Source organism: Monodon monoceros, unplaced genomic scaffold, assembly GCF_005190385.1.
Source record: "Monodon monoceros isolate NGI ecotype Baffin Bay Population unplaced genomic scaffold, NGI_Narwhal_1 Super_Scaffold_9, whole genome shotgun sequence".
Taxonomy (NCBI): Eukaryota; Metazoa; Chordata; class Mammalia; order Artiodactyla; family Monodontidae; genus Monodon; species Monodon monoceros.
In genome coordinates, this window is record NW_021703786.1 from 32,417,574 (window position 1) to 32,431,802 (window position 14,229).

General features: G+C 46.9%; 1 protein-coding gene across 4 annotated transcripts in view; it reads left to right on the forward strand.

Moving 5' to 3' along the window:
- SLC39A11 (solute carrier family 39 member 11) overlaps positions 1-14,229 on the forward strand; it is a 431,705-nt gene that overhangs the window by 379,716 nt on the left and 37,760 nt on the right. The gene's annotated exons all lie outside the window — the stretch shown is intronic.

The following is a 14,229-nucleotide window of genomic DNA, read 5'->3' on the forward strand; positions in this document are numbered from 1 at the left end:
GTTTCACTGATGGCTAATGATGTTCAGCTTATTTTCAAGCGTTTGTTGGCCATTTATATATCTTCTTTAGAGAAATGTCTATTAAAGTCCTTTGCCTGATTTTTAAATTGGGTTATGTGACTTTATTTTTGAGTGGCAAGAATTCTTTATATATCTGATTTTACAAGTCCTTTATCAGACATACGATTTGGGAATTTGTTCTCCCATTCCGTGGATTGTTTTTTCACTTTCTTGACGGTGTTCTTTGAAGTACAAATTTAAAAAATTTTAATGAAGTACAATTTATCTCTTTTCTTTCGTTGTTTGTGATTTTGGTTTCATATCTAAGAAACCATTGCTTGATCCAGGGTTGCAAAGATTGCCTCCTGTTTTCTTCTAAGAGTTTCATAGTTTTGGCAGTTTTGTTTAAATATTTAATTCATTAGAATTAACTTTTGTATATGGTGTGAAACAGGGGTCCAACTTCATTCCTTTGCATGTAGATATCCAATTGTCCAGCACCATTTATTGAAAACAGTCTCCTTTTCCTTATGAATTGACCTGGCATCCTTGTTAAAAATCAATTGACTGTAAATGGGAGGGTTTTTTTCCTGAACTCTCAACTCTATTCCATTGGTCTATATTTCTATCCTTATGCTAGTACCACACAATCTTGAGTATGTAACTCTGTAATAAATTTTTAATAATTCAGGAAGTGTTAATCCTCCAACTCTGTCCTTCACTGTCAAGATTATATTAGCAATTCTGGGTCCCTTATGTTTCCATACGAATTTTAAGATCGACCCATCAATTTCTGCCAAAAAGCTGAGATTTTGATAGAGTTTGCATTAAATCTGAAGATCAATTTGGGGCATGTTGTCATTTTAATATTAAGTCACTCAATCCATGAATATTGGATGTCTTTTCATTTGTTTTGGTCTTTTCTTTCTTTCAGTAATGTTTTATAGTTTTCAGTGTACAAGTTTTTCACCTCCATGGTTAAATTTATCCCTAAGCATTCTTATCGATGCTATTATAAATGTAATTGTCTTCTTAATTTCATTTTCAGATTGCTTTTTGTTAGTGTATAGAAATACAGTGGATTGGGGGGGTATATTTATCTTGTATCCTGAAGCCTTGCAGAACTCATTTATAGCTCTGATAATTTTTTGTGTGTGTGGATCGCTTTGGATTTTCTATGTATAAGCTCATGTTATCTTTAAATAGGGGTAGTTTTACTTCTTCCTTTCCAGCCTAGATACCTCAATTATTTTTTTTAATCTAACTTCTGGCTAGAACCTCCAGTATAATGTTGAACAGAAGCGGTAAGAGTGGACATCCTTGTCTTACTCATGTTCTTAAGAAGAAAGGTTTCAGTCTGTCACCATTAAGTATGATGCATGATGTTAGCTGTGGGTTGTTCATAAATACTCTATGTCAGGTCAAGAAAGATCCCTTCCATTCCTAGCTTGTTGAGGGTTTTTATCATGAAATGGTGTTGGATTTTGTCAAGTGCTTTTTCTGCATCTATTGAGATAATTATTTGGCTTTCATTTTTAAAATCCTATTGATGTGGAATATTGCATTGATTTTCGATGTGAAACCAACCTTGCATTCCAGGGATAAATCTCCCTTGGTTATGATGTATAGCTTCTTTTTATACATTGCAATATTTGGTTTGGTTGAGGAATTTTGCGTCTATATTCATAGGAAATATTGCTCTCTAGTTTTATCTTCTAGTGTTGTCTTTGTCTGGTTTTAGCATCAGGGTAATGCTTGGAGTCCAATTAGATGTAAGGGATGAGAATGATTAGAAAACCTCCTCATGTTTTGGGATTTGTACAGCTACATGTTAGTTCCTCTCACACAGATTGGGATTCCAAGGTTGATGCTGACCTAGCAATCGCTAATCAGTACTAGGGAAAGTATGGCTCATGACCCATACCTTCCCTGGGATAGTTGGTTGGCCTGTCACTTACCCTCAAAGCTCTCCCATCTACATTCTGGTCAAAGAATGCAGGAGTGGTTCCTGCTGTATACGATGCGTGTACAATATCGAAGTGAGACTCGTTGTCAGAACCCTCCCCCTGTGCTTGGCTCCCACCTTGATACTCAGTTTCTGACCTGGGTTTTAGGTTCTGGCTATGAATTCCTTCAGCCTGGATTCTGACCCCATTGCCTACCTGGTCTGTGGATACAGAAGTCCTCATCCTTCATGCACTCCATGGGTGCTGAGCCTCACTGCCCCAGGCTCAGATAGCATGTTCTGTGTGCTTGAACCTGCTTCTTCTCCTCTACCTTTACCTTCACATGGATTTTTTAAACTGTCTTGTCTGCATGAATTTTGAACTGCTTGTCTGTTCCTCCTCATTGGTACCGCCTTCTCCCATTTCTCCTTATCGATGGGATCTTGACTTTTGTTTCCCTACCTGGGGTTAACTCTTCTTACACGCTGTCCTGATACCCACTGACCTCACCTCTCCGCCTTACTCCTACAATGTCTAGTCTGTCCATATTGTCAGTCCTGGCCTTCCCTGGCCTGTCCCGTCCTGCTGCTGATCATATCTCAACTGTGACCCATGGCATTGACTTTCAAGGTAAAAATTCAATTTGTTTCCCTCTGTGGTTTAGTTTAATGCATGAAAGCATATCCTTTGACCAAGGGTCTTTATAGATGGAGTAACAGGGAAGTGCTACAGCTTTCCAGGGGAGGATTACCTGTAAGCTGTCTGGAAGGTTCCTCATATCACCCAGCAAAGCACTGGAAACCTTTCAAAGCAGATCAAAAACTCAGACCTCAGAATCGTAAGCACTGCTTTCTGGTAGGGCCATATCCAAGATTTTAGCTGGTTCTAATAATACATCAAATGTTCTTTCCCTGTTACCTTTTAGATGGCTTTCTATTTAAAACATGAGAAGTGGAAAAGGATAGATTAAAGATAGATTAAAATGAGACAGAGGGCAAGTAATAGGTGTGCTTGGTGGAATAGATCCCTCTGAGATTTCCACGTGTTCCCAAAGGGGCAGCCAGATCAATTAGAATAGGAACAACAATCAAAGCTGTAATGACAAATTTTAGGGACCTGGAGGGGGAATAAAAGTCTGAGGATGCAGTGGAAGAGAACTTACCGCATTTCAGGTCAATTTAATGAAAAGAAACTCACAATTAGACATATCCCGGGAAAGTTTTTGAATTACAAAGGTAAATAAAATGTCACAAAACTGTCAAGGTAGGACAAGCAGGTTCCTTATAAAGGGATTAAATTCAGATTGATCAGAAACTAGCTCTAGTGAAAAGGGACATTCATTGAAAGGCTACAGGAGATTAGGAGCAAGAAAACCAGCAGCCTAGTGAACAACTGAAGTAAGGTCTAGAAAGTCTCATACACTCACATGCACATACTTACGTACGTTCTTTGCATTTAATGCACGGCTCAATAAGGCAGTCAGTCAGTCAGTCCATAATATCTTTGCCCAGCAACCACTGTCCATTGAGTATACCTCTCTATGTTAAATTTTAATTAACTGAGAAAGGGAAGATATTTGGTTCATCTCATCTTTGTTCAGGGAGGGACCCTCAAACAACAGGTCCAGGACCAGCCTCTATTCACCTTGGGCTAGGTATCCACTCCTGGTCCAATGTGTGGGCACTCCCAACGAAAAAGAGCTTAGCTCTTTCCTGGTCAAGCAAATGAATTGAAGAAGAAAAAGGATGAATATCTGAGCCTGGGTTTCTTTGAAGCCAGAGCCTAAGGCAAAGATGACATTCTACAATTTATTAGGAGGTACACTCCCAGAGGAGCAAGAGTGAGGGGGAAAAGAAGTGAATGGCACAGGAAAGGCAAACAGGAGATCGAAGGCATATCATTGAGATGGTTGTAGCTTCTCAAAAAAGTAATTCTCTCTTCTCAGTCCTGGGTCATGAAGAACATCTTCAGAGAGACCGAATGGGACTGCTGAGTCTCAGAACTGTGTGTTGGAAGGTGCAAAAGGGGGTGGTAGAAGAAAGGATAAGCAATTGATCTCATGATTCCTTCATCTCCTGCTTGTTTGGTCCAAGTCCACCTTCCTCATGCTTCTGAATTGTATTACCTGTCCCCTCCCCCCCCCTCCCCCCTCCCCCAGGCCTGCTATGGCTTTAGTCAGGGGGATGTGGGCGCTTCCGCTGCTGTGGGCCCAGGCATCATGGACGAGACACTGAGCCACTCCTCCCTGAGACCATCCCCAGCGTTAGGAGATGAGGTGACAGACTGCAGTTGAGACTTTAGGAATGGCACGATGGATTATTCACGGTTCTCCAGAGAAACAGAACCCAGTAGGATGTGTGTATATATATATATATATATATATATATATATATAGAAAGAGATTTATTATAAGGAATTATCTCATGCACTTAAGGAGGCTGGCAAGTTGAAATTTGCCCCTATGGGCTGGCGGACTTGAGACTCAGAAGAGCCAATGGGGTGCAGTTCTAGTCCAAAGGCAGTCTGATGGAGATTTTTTTTCTTATTCTGGGAAGGGTCAGTCTTTTTCTTCTCATCAGTCTTCCAACTGATGACATGAGGCCCACCCACGTTGTGGAGAGCAATCTGCTTTAATTAATCTTGGAAACTCCCTGGCAGTCCAGTGGCTAGGACTCGGCAGTGTCACTGCCAGGGCCCGGGTTCAATCCCTGGTCAGGGAACTAAGATCCCACAAAGCGCACAACGCAGCCAAAAGAAAAGATATTAATCTCATCTAAAAACACTCTTGCAAAAACACCTGGAGTGATGTTTGACCAAACATCATGCATGGCACCCCGCGGACTAGTCAAGCTGGTACGTACAATGGACCATCACACACGGGAATCTCTGGGGCTGCTTAAGGAATTCTCTGCCAAAGTCCAGAATTCAGGCAGGAACACAGGGAAATGGGATGGAGCAGACTGGTATACTGGATTTGGCAAGCAAACTGATCACCATGTCTGGTACAAGATCATGACTGTGTAGTTCTTTACTGTTCTTCGGAGATCATCACTGATTACGCGTCTATCTTTAAGTTCTAGTGACTTTCCTCTTGCTGATAAAACATTTTATCATTTAAACTGGTTATATTTTAAGGATATTTTTTGGCCGTGCTTGAGAAGAATGGATTAAAAAGAGGTTTCAAGTCCGAACTGTGACTTTTTCTTGGAAACTCTAGTTCCACACCACAGAATTTGCCTTCCTGATCGTGTTCTCTTTGTTGGAGAGAAAATGAACCAAGACTTCAGGGCGATGTACCACCACAAGCTTATGTGCCCGTGTGGGTGTGGGTGTGCTCAGGGGGATGATTAGGGACTTGTGCTCCTTATAAATGAAAATGATGATGTCTTAAGAGTTGCCTGAAGTCATGCGAGTGTTTCTTCTGTCTTTCTCTTCCATGAGGGCTTCCGTATGGGTTTCTGGTCTACCCCAGGGCATTACCCACGTGGTCCTGCCTACACACAGACACCCATTCTCACTCAGGACAGGCCCACATTGTTTTAATTGTAATCGACATAACAGCATTGTTAATGATGTAGTTTACGTTGTCTTTTTCATGCTGACTCTTGGGAATCTGGTGAGGACTTTGCATGCACAGCACATCTCAATTTGGATGTACTATATTTGCAATGCTCAGCAGCCACATGTGGCTCGTGGCTGCCACAGTGGATAGCGTAGCTCTCGGGCAGTGGTTCTAAATCTGGCTGCACACTGGAATCACCTGGGGGACGTTAAAACACTGCTTTCTAGATTCTCCCCTGCAGTGATTCCGAGTTAACGGGGCTGAGGATCCTTTCGGGTTATAAGAAGCACTGGTCTGCAGGGCACTCTTCTGGGAAAGTGTGTCCTTTCCCCCACGCAGACCAGACCTCTCTTCCCCTCCATCACCACGAGGCTTACGGTGTAAACAGAAATTAAGCAAGCTGTAACTTGGGTCGGGGGTAGAAGAAAAACAGAAACAGGATGGTATTAAATTCTGTCTGACAGGCAGGAGTGAACAAGCTGAATTCAGTTGTCTTCTCTGGGTCTGTTTACCAACAGACTCAGTAATTATTTGTCTGCCCCTGCCCTTGAAGCTTGCAATGTGTTTCTTGTTCTCTGAGAATTGAGAATCATTTAGGAACGTTGTAGATTTGGCAAGATTTCCCAGCTTCCCCCCATCCCCACCCCTGTTCCATTGGGAGCTTCCAGTGGGAATGAAAGCATTCCATGGGGAACACTGATTGCTGGAGAGAGCAGCAGGAATATATGTGACGGGAAACCAGGGATACCGTGACTTCTACAGAACCCATTTTTCTCTGCCCTAGACAAGTGAACTCCCCTCCACAAATAGAAACCAGTCCAGACAAACCACAGAGACTCAGGTTTCTAAATGCATCCAGAAAATATTGTTTCAGGGAAGTGGACAAATGAGGCATGAGTAATTCAATCAGCCGGAAAGCAAACATGATGCGACCCCACGTCTGAAACCCAGGGTGCCGGCAGGCAGCTGTTTGCCAGTCCCAGCAGCTCACAAACCCCGGGGGCCCCATCTACCTACTTGATCCCTCACACTCAAATTGGACTTCCACAGATGGTGCAGAGCTGGGAGCCAGGAATAGAAAATTGCTGAGGGTTTCCTGGGGGCTGTGAAGCCAGAGAAAAATATATGGAGAATAGAATCACTGGGAGCAGGTGACACTTGCTTGATCTTTACTCTGTTTGCATGTCTTCGATCCAGAATTCATAGAGAAGTAACTGGTCCAAGCAAAAGCTTTTTGCTATAGTGAGTGTGTTTGGGAAGATGCTTCTAGCCCAGCCTTTGCCACTGAGCTAGGTAGCCCTCCATCTGCTAGGGTGCCAGACCCTTTATGTTGACCTTCAGGTATAGGAGATGGGCCAATCCATGCACCCTTATCCATCCAGCCCTGGCTAGCTGGTGTCAAGGGTACCATGTGGCTACAGATGGGAGGGTTGATGAATAACTCACAGAGGAACCAAGTCCATGAATTAACTAATGACATTCACAGATAATCTACTGCTCCTATCGAAATAGTTCATATGAAGCCAACCCCATTTCTTTCCCATGCTCTCCTACCATTCCATTCTCCTTTTAGGTAGAGGTATGGGGAGAGAGGGCAGGATCTCAGTGACTAACCTTTTCCTCACTCTGTTGCCAACCAGTATAGTGTCCTTTTGCAACTGTTTTAATAAGATATTTTTAGTTTTCATTTATATCATTTGTAAGAAACAGAAGCATAATGCATACTGTCTTAAGCTGAAAAGAGAATTTACTGGCTCACCGACATGAAGACTTCAGGGATTTGACTTCAGGAACCATTTGATCCAGGGCCACAGATTGTAACATCAGGCCTCTGCTCATTTTTCTCTCCCTCAGCTCTGTCTTCTTCAGTGTTGGCTTGATTCTCAGGTTCTACCTGGTGGCAAGATGGCTTCCTGCTAACGTCTCCAGTCCTGTGTCCTCCCAGGTTCAGGTCCGACAGAGACAGTTCGTCTCCTCTCAGTAGCTCTCTTGGGGTCTGATTAGACCAACTTATATCACGTACTCCCCCTTGAACCAATTACTGGGACTGGAAGGATGGAACTAAAACCGTTTACAGAGTAGCATCTCAGTTTGCTTTCTGGAGCTTGGCATGGAGCCTCCGCTGAGCCCCGTGGACTGAGAGTGGGGGAGTGGGGTTCCCCAGAGAGAACTTCCTGGTCACTCTGAGGTATGAGAGGGGGCCTTCATACTCTTGGTCCTTCGTGGTTGATTCCATTGGTCCTTCTTGGATGTAACACACACACAGAGATGGTGCTTTGGCTCTTTTTGGTGATAGCATCATTGCATGCATAGAGGCAACCATCAAATTCAGGGCCTTGCAGGACCCACTGGAGATCATATTGAAGGAAAGTACTTGGTAAACTGCCCAGCACTTTGCAAACTCAAAGTTTGCAAAACACTTTACTGTTATTTCTTAGGACCTGTGAATTTAGCTGTCTCCTTTACTTCTGTAGTCTAAAGAACTGGGGAGTTATTCTCGAGAGAGGTAGCTTAGCACAGCGTTACAAACATGAACTCTGAAACCAGCCTTCCTGGGCCCAAGTCTGGGCTCTGCCATTGATGAGCTGCGTGGCCTTGAATAAGTTGCTCGACATCTCTGTGCCGTGGTTTCGTCACCTGTAAACTGGGGATGATAAGACTGTCTCCCTCGTGTCAACGTCAATGCGTATCAGCTGCTCAGAACAGCATCGCGCATGTAGCGCATACTTCACAGTAAAACTAATAGCTTCAGGGCCTCCCTGGTGGCGCAGTGGTTGCGAGTCCGCCTGCCGATGCAGGGGACGCGGGTTCGCGCCCCGGTCCGGGAAGATCCCACATGCCGCGGAGCGGCTGGGCCCGTGAGCCATGGCCGCTGAGCCTGCGCGTCCGGAGCCTGTGCTCCGCAACGGGAGAGGCCACAACAGTAAGAGGCCCGCGTACCGCAAAAAAAAAAAAAAAAAAAAAATAGCTTTAGGGATCATCAAACCAACAAATGAATTTCTAAGTCTCTCCCAAAGAGATGCTGAGGTGGAAGGTAGCTAAACTTCTCCTACATTCATTCAAGGTCTTGGTCCCTGAAAACCTTGAGTCCATCTTGGCTCGAAAAGGGATGTTCCCACTTTCTGAAAAGGACTTAAAGACTGGACCTGCCTGCTCCTCAGTTTGGCCGTAGAAGAACTACTTCAGCGCGTCAGAACAGTGGTTCGGAACAAGAAAATCTTACCGTGTGCGCTTCACAGGCCCGCTGTCGAGACAAAGAATGTGGGTGACACGCTTGGAGCCCCGTGGGGCAGAGACGTTCCGAGGGTCTCACCCGTGGGCGGGGCCCCCTGCCATTGTTTCCTTCACCCGGGGAAGGAAGATGCCCCTTTAAAGGCGTTCCTTTGCCAGCTTGTGTTCCTACTGTCATAGTTCTGCCCCCTCTTTCCCCCGCAGAACTGCTGTAATTAAAAGGCCATCGGCTCTGCACCTCATGACTTGGCCGTAGAGTTTCTGCAGGTTGGAACTTGAGCCTAGAGGGATTGATTTTGATACACAGGGTTTACGTTGTCGTCTGTCTCCATCCCGAAGCGCAGACACAACAGGAACATCGGTCCCACGGGCGGGACTTTATACTGCCTTATGGTTTGGAAAGGGTCCCCTCCTGATGGAAAGTCCCTAACATTTCAGGAAAAGCCTAACGAAATGAACCTGAGTGGGAGGAAGAGGCAGAAGAACAAAGAGAAGGCGGTCCACAGCTCTGGGGCCTGGTGACGGAGCTCAAGAGATCAAGTTGCCCATTTCAGTCTTCTTTGTTCACCCCAGACTCCCAAACCCACAAGGACAGCTGGAATCCATTCTTAAAATTCCTTGGAAAAAAAGAAATTCACATCCTCTCCCAGGCATCCTTCCTGCTTTTGTGCAAAAGCGATTGCCAGAACCCGGCATCATTGAGATTTCAGACGGGTTGTCCTTGTCATGGGGGCTGTCCTTGTCCCTTGTAGGGTGTTTAGCAGCATCCCTGGCCTCTACCCACTACGTGCCGGTGGGACCCCTCCCCACAGCTGTGACGACCCAAGATGTCTCCAGGCATTGCCTGGTATCTCCTGGGCAGGGGAGGGGGGGCGGGAGGGCAAATCGCCACACTTGAGAACCACTGCCATAGACAGTCTTGTAACATCTTACGGGAAAACCTGAACGAACTTTTCTGGCCAACCCAATACGTCCTTCAAATCTTTGAAAGCCTACTACGTACCAGGTGCTTCTTCAAGAAAAAAAAAAAACAGCAGGTCCCTAAACTTGGACTGAGAAGAACAGAGTTAAAGCACTTGCAAATCAGTGGAAATGCGTAGGTCGTGCATTGATGCATCCGGGGTAAACTGGTGATCCGTTCACGCTGACAGATGTCTCTGTTCAGTAAACGGCATTACTCGGCTTCTTCCGACAGGGCTCTCGCTGGCCCTGAGCTCTTCCCACTTAGCTGCCCCTGAAGACCGTCCCGCACACCCTCCTGGGTGGGAAGGAACAGCTGCTCCCCATAGAACCAACGTCAGAGGCTTGGCCGGCTTCCTCTTCGCCTCCCTCTCTCCAGGCGAAATTCCAGGTCTCGAACCTCCTGGGAGGCATTGTGGCTCAGGCTGAAATCGTGCCAGACATCTGGATGAGAACCGCAGGACGCGGACAGCGCTGCCCAGATCTCCAAACTCTGCCCCCCGGGGTGGAACGTTCAAGGGGCCAGCCGCCGTGTCATAAAAGCCGTGCTTGATTCGGTGCTTTGGGCCGCAAGGTCTGCTGTGGGCGAGGGTGGGGACTCCCCCTCTCCCTCTCTTGGGCCCCCCATCAGCTCACCTTGGACTCGTCGTATGTCTCTTCTGCTAGGGTCCGAGAACCCGAGGGCAGCGGCTGTGCCATCCGAGCTCCTCCCTCCCTGGCAGCCCCCAGCCCCCACTTTTGTGGTAGCGTGTCCAGGAGATGCTTCGAAATGGGTAAATACCTCTAGATGTTTGATGCCATGTCTAGAAACAGTGAAATGTCCCCCCGGTATTTTAGGTTCCCTTCAAACCGTCTGGTTCCTCAGCGGCTGCACTCACTCCCCAAAGGTTCCATGGGAATGACTTCAGAATCCTGAATCTGAAAATCACCTCTCCGCCTGATGGGAAACCGTCCAGAAAATCCGAATCCAATTCCTCGTTTCAAACAAACTCATCAGAGCAAGCACAGGGTGCAACAATAGGAACTTTGCAAAATAAAGAGAGAAGCGGACGCAAACCTTGCCCATCTCCTGGCAAAGAAGCCAGTGACGTGATGGCGTCTCGCCCCTGAAGGAGCACGGGGACATGCTGACCTCAAAGCCAGGTTTTCACGTTCTTGACCTTCTTCTTCCAAAGAGCTCCCGTTTTTCCAGAAGCCCTGTCGTTCGTCTTCTGTCTGGCCCTGGCTGAGCCAGCGCAGGTGCGGCTGCAGAGCGGGCAGACTCCCCCTTGGGGGCGTCCCCTGGACTGATTTTTAGGCGTGGGACTCCATCTCAACCCAGATTCTGAAAACAGCCTCCTGAAGGATGAACATACGCGGCAAACCCTAAAGCTGGCGCTTCCAGGATTTCAGCTGCCCGCCCGCCGCCAATTAAGAGGAATCGCGTGCGGCGCAGTTAACAGCACCGAGCAGCACAGAAGGCTTTTGTCCCCGGGTCCCTAGTTGACAACATTCACAGCACCAGCAGCTGTTGCCAGCCTCTGCCTCCTGGTCCCCGGAGACCTTTCAGAACGGGATAGACAGCAGTTGGTCCGGAGTGTTTACAGCAGGCCCCCAAGGCGACCAGTGGTTTGGAGCCCCTCTGGAAATACCTCTCAGGGACAATGGGGGTGGCTGTTATTAATGAATGACTTTAATAAACAGGTCCCAGTGCACGTTGCGGGGACCTCCTAAAGCCCCTGTCCCTCCATCCTGCGCCCAGATTCCTAGGAATAACAGACTGGACAGATACCCCAGCGGCCAGCCCCTCCCCCAATCCCCAGCAAAGTCTAGAATGATTTCAACCCCCCCTCCCCCCCCTCGACAAAGGCCCACCCCCAGAGGGTCCCCTGGAGGAAGCCCAGCCAGAAGTTCACACTGGAGGAATATTTGGACTTCGGGGATAATGTCAGCTCCCCGGGGCCAGGGACCCCGTCCTGTCCACACACTGTTTTCCCATCACCTCGGACAGTATGTGGCACAAACAAACATCTGTTGAATGATTGAATGAGAGGAGAGGGGGTTTTAAGCCACTGCCTTTCAGCCAAAATGCTTTTTTTACCCTTTTTCTTTTTACCACGGAACATTTTAAACAAACATACAGGGAGGAGAATACTTTAATAATAAATCCCCATGTGCCCGTCACCCAGCTTCAGTAATTATTCAGCCAGAATTGCCTCTTATATATGACTTTTGCTTTTATTATGGAAATTTGTAAACATACACAAAGGTAGGAGCCTACTTTCATTAACCCCGCATGTGTGTCACCCAGCTTCAACGATTGTTAGCAGCAGCGGCCCAGCTTCACCTCCCTGAAAACAGCATGACCATTTTAGGGCCACCCTTTTGGAAAGTAACCAAATCAGTATATTTCTGAGCTGTTTAGAGAGAGACAAACCTAACGTCTTATAATTAATTATACCCAACTTCCTTACTGGAAAGAGATCCAGAAAATGGCTTTCTCTTCTCCCTTTGGACTGAGAGGCAGCCCCCAAACGCCAGCCGGTGCCCAAGTAAATGCAGACACGGAGACATATATATAAAAGCACCCCACCTCCAGCAGGTCATTATCTGTGTTGATCTTATCAGGGTAATACTAAACCAGGCCCACTTAGAACAAGGCGTTTAGTCTTTGCAGCCTGGGCTTCTGCTTCTAGTCACCAGTTCGGTTTATAAATCCACTGTCCCAGGCGGAAAACTATTTGAAAGGCAACATTGTTACCGGACAAGGCTGTAACTGTGATAACGGAGCTTGTGTGGCCCCTGTCTGGTAATAAATTGCTGGGCCCCAGGGTTGCGGCCAGGCGGCCTTGGCAGGGCACCATGACCTGCATTTTCTCCTTTCCAAGCGCATCCCGACGGCCACGTTAGAGATCAAATCAGACAGAAGAGTGTCTCTTGAGCCCCTGGGATCATGGAGTGGCGGGGTCTCAGGGGTGTGGTCCCCGCCGGGGACACGTCCCCAGCCGTGCCTCAGTGTTTCGTAGACGGACCCGCTCAGCCGTGGTGATCTGATCCGGGGATTTGCCCTGCAGTACAGCGAGTTCATTGTTCTGGACACTTGGATTTTGGACTTCTTTGAGCTGGTTTGGTGGCAGTGGGCACTGATGGAAACTAGGGGAAGTTGGGTGCGTGGTCCCCTGCTTCCAACCTAGCCGTGTTCTGGTCCTTATTGAGGGCAAACTGAAGAGAGATGCCTTCGTGTGGGAGTGGAAGTTTTTGCGGTCAAATGACATACACAAAAGTACTTTGCAAAACCGTAAAAGGCCGTGTAAAAGTTGATGTTATTAGCAGAAAGAAATAAGAATGCTATGTGCACGGTGTAGCAGAATGCACTGGGCTCAGACAGACGTCACCTGGGGCCGGGGCCCTGAGTTCTGTGTACAAAAGGCAGACGCTGAAACATTTCTCACGAGGCTGCTGTAGTAATAAGTTGATAATACATGTAAAACGTCTGGTGCAGAGCCCATAGCAGGGCTGAAAAAATGTGGGCAGTGATAATATAACACAAATATTATCTATAATGATATTTATGTATAATAAATATAGGTTCATGGAGGCGCTAAAAAGAGGGGGTAGGTCTCTATAGGTAAATTGGAAGGTTCCTGACGGCTCGTGGCAGTAAATTAGAAGATTTATGCGGAAATGAGAGTTAGGGGCACTGAGTGTTCCATCGAGGGGTATAAGGGTTTGGGGTTTTCTTTAAACTGAAGTATCGTTGATTTACAATATCATGTTAGTTTCAGGTTTACAGCATGGTGATTCACTTACATATATTTTTTCAGATTCTTTTCCCTTATAGGTTATTACAAAATATTGAGTATAGTTCCCTGTGCTGTACAGTAGGTCCTTGTTGGTTATTTATATATAGTCGTGTGTATCTGTTAACCCCAGCCCCCTCATTTATCCTCCCCCAAGAGTATGGGTTTTTCATGTGAGGCGGTGGACGATCCCTGGAGGCTCTGGAATAAGACGGGGACGGTGAGGGGTCCACGCAGCCCAGGGCAAAGAGGAACAGGCTTTGGAGTCTGATCTCAGTTTGAACGTGCAAGTGTCACTTAACCCCCCAGCCTCTGGTCTCTGATCTGTAGAATGAGAATTCGTACCTGCCACCTCACATCCTGCAGCTGTCCTGATAGGCACCTTTGAAATGGTGACTATTATTGGCTGTGCTTTAGGAAGATGGCCCGCTGCTGAGGTGGAGGATGGGGGTAGATGAAAGGAAGAAGCTACTTGAGGCAGAGGCCGGCGTCAGGACCAGGTGAGGACCCAGGTGCAGACCTCAGCTCTGCCACTCCTTCCCACCCCTGAGACCTGGGCTGCAACGCCCCGCCTCCCCCTCTGCCCTCACACTCGTTTCCTCTCCATCCCACCAGCCAAACTGTTTGCCCTTTGCAAGCTGTAATTATATATGCTTTTCTCCTTACTTAATTATTATTTGTCCCCTCGCAGACTCTGCCTCACACATGGGTCTGTTTCGCCCCACCTGGCACCCAGGTGTTACAGATGCTC